Source organism: Neofelis nebulosa, chromosome 5, assembly GCF_028018385.1.
Source record: "Neofelis nebulosa isolate mNeoNeb1 chromosome 5, mNeoNeb1.pri, whole genome shotgun sequence".
NCBI classification, from domain to species: Eukaryota; Metazoa; Chordata; class Mammalia; order Carnivora; family Felidae; genus Neofelis; species Neofelis nebulosa.
The window spans coordinates 3,694,890-3,703,393 of NC_080786.1; the positions used below are offsets into that span (position 1 = coordinate 3,694,890).

Sequence of the window (8,504 nt, forward strand, 5' to 3'; positions counted from 1 at the left end):
CAAGCTTTCTATAATAACAGATGACTTTACGGCAGAGGTTTTTGGAAGCCTCACAGGAAAGGAGAGAACAGTTTTACAAAGGGGCCGCGGTGTGCTGGAAGTGATGGAAAAAGAATATCTGAAAGTCTAAATAACGTCCAGCCATTTTTATTTTCATAGAACACATTCAAGCGCTAATGAGAGGAACCCGTTTATTTTTCATTACAGGATGAGCCATGGAAACCGTAGGTCTTTCTTACATGAGACAAAGACGGCAGCATGTCAGAAGTATATAAAAAAGTGTGCTCGGTGATTATCTGTGGGAAGCCCTGAGTGATTTATCCAACAGCACAAAATTGGGGCTTTTCTGTATATCCCTTTCCTTTCTCAATCAGAATCCAAAGAGAAAACAAAAGCTATCCTCAAATTAGAGTCATTTGAGAAAGGTTGGCTTGTAAACCAATTGTAAAAGGTAAAACAAGAAAGGAGCTTGCCCTGATGTTGGGAAAACTTGTTATTCTTACCATGCTAGGCCTGCGTGAAGGGAGGGGTTATTGGAATCTAGAACCAGAGAGCTATGCAGAGGGGTCTACCTTGGGAGGAGGAGTGGCTTTTGGTCATCGGACACCCCTGTGTCTCCAGGAGGAAGCTAGCGGAGCGTGTATGTACCTCCTCTCTTCTCTTCCTCGCATCCATCGGAGTTTCCCATTGGCTAAACAGACCTGGGGACCAGAAGGCAAAGAATCCCAATGCTGCTGCTGAGGTCACAAGTCAACCTCCAAGACAAAAAGCAGGGTGGAGTAGGGCGAGGGGAAGCCTGGAGAGGAAAACAAAAGATACGTGGTAATTTAGTTGTTACGACTTCCATTACTTATTTTCTCTTTGAAGTCACCTCTTCTTAAGGTTAACATCTTATCCTATCAACCAACCCCTGAATTTTGTTCAAGGTCAAGGTCTTTTGGGTTTTGTTTTGTTTTCCCTACTTGGTGTTTTTCAGCTCATGTTTAGGAAATGGCCCAAGGCCTGGCCTATTGTTACAAGATGGCCGGCCAAGGAATCTGCCCAGAAAGGTGGAAAAAGGATCTTCACTAACTGCATCACCTCTTAGCCTGGTTACAAAACGTTTTCCAATTTTCTACCTTATCCAATTCTCACAAGACCATGGGCCAGGCAATTCCAATCCCTGCATCTGAGATGAGAAAGCTGAAGCCAAGAAGCTGATTTTTTCCTGGGTAGCAGGGTAGTTCTGCTCTGGATTCTGCATGCTTGGTCCTGGGTCTCTGTGCACCCCTTGGGTCTAGACAAGTTGCTATCCGAACACAGCCTCCAATGTATGCTACCATTCAAAAGACTCCATAACTTTAAAAACAAATTGTACAGCTCTTGCTTAGATATACCAACTCCAATTTTGAAAAGTGAGTCATTTATAATAGGCAGCAAGCATCTGAACAGTGGCAACTGGGTCGTTCAGAATTATAATTACATCTGCTGGGCTGGAATCATGTATCTTTAGCCTCAGCATGATTCAGAGACTTCAACGTCCATAAGAGACAAACTGTCCTCTGAGTGGTTTCAAATGAATCTAGCAACGGCGCCATAACTCCCACCTTTACGCAGAAGGAGATCCTTAGAGGAGCTCTTATCCCACCTTTGCCGGAAGAGGAAGAACTCTTTTTTCCCCGAGTGAGTTCAGCTTCCCCTAAGATCGTCATTCTATTACTATATTATTAGGCTCAAACCCCCATCTCTTTCCATTGCTAGCACTGCATTTATAAAGTGTCATGCGTTTTGGAGAGCTTCCCTTGGTTGAGGACTCCATAGAATCCCTGGACCTAGGATGAGGGTCTCATTTTCTGTGCTGAATTTAATGACAGCTTAAATCACTTTTGCTTTTAGCCAGGCCTATATTCCCAAAGTGAGATCCTGTGTTTCCCGCATTATGCATGGAAAGATTAGAAGCCAATTGGAAGTGAACATCGTATTCGTCTTAATTTAAGCACTTTGTAAAATGTCAAATACGAACATTCACCTGGAGATGTGGAATATACTGTAAGAATGGTCTTTTCCTTTCCATTTTATAACGTAAGTGAAGCTGAAGAAGTTCATGGACGTTTCCCTCTTGCAGTTAGCTTTCAACGGTTTCTTCGTAAAGTGCATTTCAGAAAAGAAAAAAAAAAATCAATGAAGTCGGTTTTTGAACTTCTTTCTTCCCACATTTGTGCTAACGAACAAGAAACAATCACAGCAATGAATTAATTACTCTAATAACATCTCTCATAATCACATTCTTTCAAGAACAAGGGTCTTTTTCCTTCTTGTATTAAAGAACAGCCAATCAAAATACAGAGATAATTGTTCTAAAACCTCCTTGCTCTCCCTTTTAATATAATTATTTCAACTATCTAGGGAGAGAAACTAAGGAGGTACAATCAGAGGAGGAATTAATTACTCTATTAACTTTGCTTTTACTCAGTTTCATTTATTCACAGTTCTGGAAGGGGCCCTCCAGAGGTCATCATTCCATGTTTCTGCCACCTGTCAGGGATGCTTCTAAGCCATGCAGACAGATGGGTACCCTCCTAATGGTTTTACTCCACCGTGTAGGTTTCTTTCTTTCTTTTTTTTTTTTTTTTGTTCTTTCTCTCTCTTTCATTATTCCTTTTTCTGTGCCTTCTGGGCTATAATTACCCAGAAGAATAAAAAATATATGTATTTCTTCATTTTTCATTCTTTTCCAGGACCTTCTCCAATTTCTTAAAGATAATACACTATGTCAAAAGCATACTTCATTAAATCTAGAACTTATTTTTGGAAAGGTAGCATGTCTTTAAAAATCTGTTTCTATTTTGAAGATGTAAGCTGAAATGCTGCAAGATGGATAATGATAGCACTCAGGAAACACTCCAGGGAGTAGAAAACGGAAAAAGAGACATGTAGGGAATACTGCCTCGTTCCTACTACTGGCCATAAATTACATTTCGAACAGTGACATTTATTGCTGAGCTTCTCTTTGGTCCCCTGCATGTTTATCACCTTTTAAACATTCCCCTAAACACTTTAAAGAGAATAAAAATAAATTGTTCAAAATAAAAGTGATCATGTTTTTTTTTTTAATCTAGTGCAGTCATATCCTTTTGAAAAAATTAAAAGAATTGAAAGAGTCTCTTCTGGGGAATATTTTAGGAAAACTCCACTAATCTTATCCCATAAAAGGAATGACCCATTGCAACTTGTCATGTATCCATATTCTCATCCGTTCTCCTTCTCAATATTCAGAAGTCCAGAGGTAGAGTTAGAACCCGAGTAGATATAAGTTGTAACCTTTAGGCAGACATCTAGGGCCATCTTTCGGTTTAGGTTGATTTGGTACCGACCTTGCTCCCAAGATAATAGCAATGGAAAGCAGCATTAGCTTCTGCTATGAGCAAACATCGCAAAACAGTGGCTTCAAGCAACAACCATTGTCTTTAGTTCACTTACATGAGTCGGCTGGATGTTTCTTCTCGTACGTCTGCGGTCATCTGGTGGGCCCGCAGGTGGTTGGGTAATTCATCGAGATGGCCTCCTTTGCAGGTCTGGTGGCTGGAAGTCTTCTTGGCCTCTAGGGGTCTCCCATGGTCTCCAGGCTTCCAGCAGGCCATCCCAAGCTTCATCCCAAGGTGTGTACTGTGTTGAGTAATGCTCCCTCACAATTTATGTGCACCTGGAACCTCAGAACGTAACCTTATTTGGAAATAGTGCTTTCCAGGGCTTTGAGTCACATTTACTAACATCTCATAGCCCAAAGTAATTCACGTGGCCAGCTAGAGAGAAGGAACGAAAAAGTCTCTGGTTCTTGAGAGGAGCTGTAAGTCACATTGCAAAGAGCAATGGATACATACAAGAATATCTAGCTGTGTTTTGGGTTTTTTTTTTTTTTTTGCATTTCACCTCTGCACACTTGAGATGTGGCTCACACCCTGTGCCCATGGATAGCACAATCTAGCATATGGCACAAGTATGCCCCTAAGGTACATGTTCTTTTGAAAATGCTGAGAGGGACATTAGTAGATGAACTGATCAAAAGACCAACCTAAGTTGAGCCTCTGGACTCTTGGATTCACAGACCAGATCAGAAATACAGCTTCTTGTTGAGAATGAGCTGTGATTTAAATTCCAATCGGACCTTTTGACTGGACAGCTACAAAGCAGAAACTTGCACAGTTGCCCTATTAACACAGCAATCTTCTAGAAGACAGATTGGACCAAGAAGGTTCCTAAGGTCCTATTTATGCTTCTCTGCTATCTTTTTGTCTTCTTACAGGACTATATAGTTTCATGACAAGGCATAAGTGACTGGTAACACGGCATCTTTGTCACTCTCAATTTCTTTTGGTGCACTGGAACGTTAACAAGACAATTCCCCACAATTTCTCATATATGTTTGTTCGGATGGTATACTCCTCACTAAGCTTAAATTTCAAATGACTGTGTTCTTTTGAAAATGACATAAACGACATGATTAAGCCCGACTGACAAAATTTGTATGTGGATCTCAGATGAGACAAAATTATTGTATAAATTTATAAATGTGTCAACTCTACTGGCGGTATGGAGGAGACTATTCCCATTCTTAGGAAATACTCACTGAATATTAAGGTTATAGGGGAGATGTATACAGCTTACTTTCCAATGGTTCAGAAAAAATAATGTAGATATACACATATAGCAGAAGCGGTGAAATATTAATGATAAACAAATAGAAGTAAAACGAAAACAGGTGTCTTTTTACTGTCTTTCTTTTTGCAACATTTTTAAGTTTGAAATTATTTCAAAACATAAAACTTCACATGAAAAGCGTTTTATTTTTTTCCAAAATCAAATGGCAATCAAGTCATGGCAATTCTGATTTTTCATGTTTCCTCCCTAAGATTGCATTCTTTTTTTTTTTTTTTTTTTTTTTATTCCTGGGAAGGAGGTGACATTGCCTTCTGTGGGAAGATTTTTATCAGGTCAGCTCAACTTTGGAAAGGCCAAGTTCTTATGATTTTTTATACTCATGCAGAGGGTCTAAGCAGGCAGGCAATCTGTCTGTCAGGCTGCACCAGATGTCCCAGCTATTAAGTTGATGTAGTACCCAGTGCCCACACTCTCTCAAAGGCAGGCTAATGGGGGAGAAAAACAGGTAAGTGAAATGTCAAGGAGAACAGCAGTAAAAGCTCTGAATTGTATTCTAGTCTGCTTTGTAAACAGGAAGATGGATAGAAAGTGGAAGCATTATGTTCAATGGCCCTCGCTGAACATGAAAAATACCTTTTTCGATATTAATAAATGGCATTAGGTATATTCATGCATCCCTTTTATCACAGCCAACACAGCCAGGCAGTCACAAACCCAGTGATGAAGAAGAAGAATAGTCCATGTCTTAAATATCATTTATTCAGTAACCAGTTTGTCAAGAAGGCTCAGTGTGGTGGGTTTAAAGGTGAAATGGCTTTATTTTTTCCATCATGGCTTTGTCGAATTTCACTTTGCTATCCATTAATGATATGAGAATTTCACAGCTTTCCATTCCCTCACAGATATTAGAATTTGGACCATGTTAAAGCTTTAAAGGCCAAATGCATTCACTGGCGGTTATTAAAATTTGGTCCATCTTAAAGCTTCAAAGTCCAACTCAATTTACAATTCGTTTCCTCACCACCTCTGCCTAATCTCCCTTTCTCCTCCCAGCATCACTGGTGGCCAGTGCAGCCTTGAGCTGGGAGAGAGTAAGATTGAGAGACAGAATAAGATTTCTGGCACTGAGACCCACACACCTCTTCTAGTGCAGCTCATCCAGAGAGCTGAGGAGAAGAGGGGAGGCGCAAGTGAAATTTCTCCTTTATTAACCAGACAAGGTCTTAATGCTCTCGGTATAGACCACTCCCGTTGCTTTTGCCAACACTGACTGACCCTCGTTGTCTTCTAAACGGCAGACCTGTGAGTCTTACTTTTCTCACACATTTCATGTGAGGTATGATTAGCTTATCACGATTAGCTTATCACAACGTGAAGCCTCCCCGTTTTACCTCTCCCTGCTCCTGAGTTTGGAGATCTAAATGGGACCAGAGAGCTCAAGCTTAGCTATCATTTGACTCCTGGGAAACTCACATATTATTCCCAGGTGCCCACTGTCCATGTGCCAGCTCACTCAGATTCTCTTCTTACATCCTCAGAAAGGCCCAAAAGATTTATGTGTCCTTTGCCCAAAGTGTCCAACCAAACAGTGGAAAGCCAAACCCTCCCCATGTTGTAGCTACTCTTAATCGCTTGTAGTCTTCTTTCATTTCCTTTTACAAGGAAGGGCTGCTTTATTTTTCCTATCCACAAAACTTAAGAGACTTCAAATCCAAACCAAATACACGGTTATGTTCACCAGATTTCTGATACAAAAATGTTGTCTTCCGTGTTCTAGTTTGAAAGTGTCTCAAAAAAAAAAAAAAAGCATCCTGAAAATTCCTTGTAGGGAGCCTGGAAATCCACCATCATTAGGCTATAACAAGGCCTAATTTCCACCCCCTTCTTGGCAGGGGGGTGAGAGAGTAGGAAAAGATGGAGAGCTGGGACTGTCATCCTTGCTGGGTCATAATGAGCCCCTTTGCAATTCCACCCTTTCCATTTCTCTGTTCCTCATGTGCCCATGACAGTGGAGACTTCCATCCCCAGCGGGTGGTAATGAATATTGAGTTGCGTCTTCCTTCTTCCCAATGGGTCAGTGTCAGAGAGCTCCTAGTGGAGAGTTGGGAGTCTTTCAGCCACTCTGCAGGAACGAGGCCCCTCACAACGTGATGAAACCAACCCCCTGCTCCCACGTGGGAACCCACAACACCCAGTCATACTCAGCAGTAATAAGAAGGCCTGCTCCCTGCATACTAACAGAGACTGGGAAACCTAGACTTTCACCCCCAGCTGGCAGTAATAAGATAGCATTACTCCTTCCCTAAGTATCAAAGGAGTCCCACTTGCACAAAAGATTTAAATGAGGTTCAGTTCATACCCCAAATTCCAGGTTCAAATTCAAAAAACAGTTACCTGCCGTACGAAGAACAGTGAAACTAATTTGGTTGAGGCAAGACAGTTACCGAACACCAAAAGAAAAGTGACATGAATACTAGAATTCTCTGACAAGGGGTTTTTTTTTAGAAGACTTTATGTTGTAGAGCAGTTTTCGATTTATAGAAAAATTAAGAATATAGTACAGGGAGCTCCAATATACCCCACTTCCAGTTTTTCCATTATTATTATTATTATTATTATTATCATCATCATACTATTTTGGTACATTTGCCCCAATAAATGAACCATTACTATTACATTATTATTAACTAAAATCCATACTTTAATACGATGTTCATATTGTTTGCCTTACGTCTTTTTTCTTTTCCTGTGTCTTTTCTAGGATACGATATTGCATCTATGTCTTGGTATTCTTTAAATACCTCTTCCCCGTGACACTTTTTCAGACTCATTTTTGATAACCTTGACCTTTCCAAGGAATTCTGGTCAAGGGTTTTGTAGGATTCCCCTCTACTGGAATCTGCCTCATGTTTTTCTCAGGCATAGACTAGCACTCTGACCTTCTGAGAAGAAGACCACAGAGGGAAAGTGCCGTTTTTATCACATTGTCGCAAGAAAACCTACCCTCTACGTGATTTATTGCTGTTGGTTTTGACTTTGATTAATTGGCTATCATGTTTGGTATCTCCACCATGAGGTTACTCCTGCTCCCCTTTCCATACTCTAGACTTTGGAAGAAAAGCTATCTGCAGGGCTCACACATAAGAAGTGGAGACCTGTGGTTGCCTGCCAGAGAATCCGAATAAATTATTTTGAATTCTTCTGCAAGTGAGATGTGTCTCTTTTATTAATTTCTCTATTAAGCCATTGATTTATATTAATATGAATATTGATTTTTTTTACTTTGTATTGTGATCCAATACTACTTTATTTATTTTCTTGTTCAGATTGTTCAAGTTTGGGCCATCGGAAGCTCTTTGGTTGGCTTCTCAGCTCATTCCTTTTAGGCTTTCTTAGCAAGCAGAGAAGAGAAATGCATGTGTTTATACTAACCTATGTATATACAAATATTTACAATTATTTATATGTATAATTATCTCTATATTAAATAAAAGTTCTTACTTATGTCTCTAACTCTAAGCCATTAACATATGACTCATTCTTAGTTCCTGTCCTTGCTTACATATGAATTGTCACTCCAATTTTTAAAAAGCTGGCTACCATTATCCACCATGCATTTAGTTAGTTGTTCAATTCTAGTATACATGTGTAGTGGTTTCTGGTATAAAGACAAACAGTTGGATGAGAAAGGATCTAGCTCAGAAATAAATCTGTGTAAGTATGTTCACATGATCTTTAACAGAAGTACCCAGAATACACAATGGGGGACAGGATATGTATGTAAGTTTAACTGAATACACAATGGGGAAAGGATAGTCTCTTTAACAAATGGTGTTGAGAAAAATGGATATCCAAATGCAAAAGAA

General features: G+C 39.9%; 1 long non-coding RNA gene across 1 annotated transcript; it reads left to right on the forward strand.

The window, feature by feature from the left end:
• The first annotated feature begins 3,326 nt into the window (after positions 1 to 3,326).
• Positions 3,327 to 7,845, forward strand: LOC131511337 (uncharacterized). The gene is made up of 2 exons (XR_009261469.1): positions 3,327 to 3,638; positions 7,400 to 7,845. It is a non-coding gene; the product is annotated as an uncharacterized LOC131511337 (long non-coding RNA).
• Positions 7,846 to 8,504: the final 659 nt, after the last annotated feature.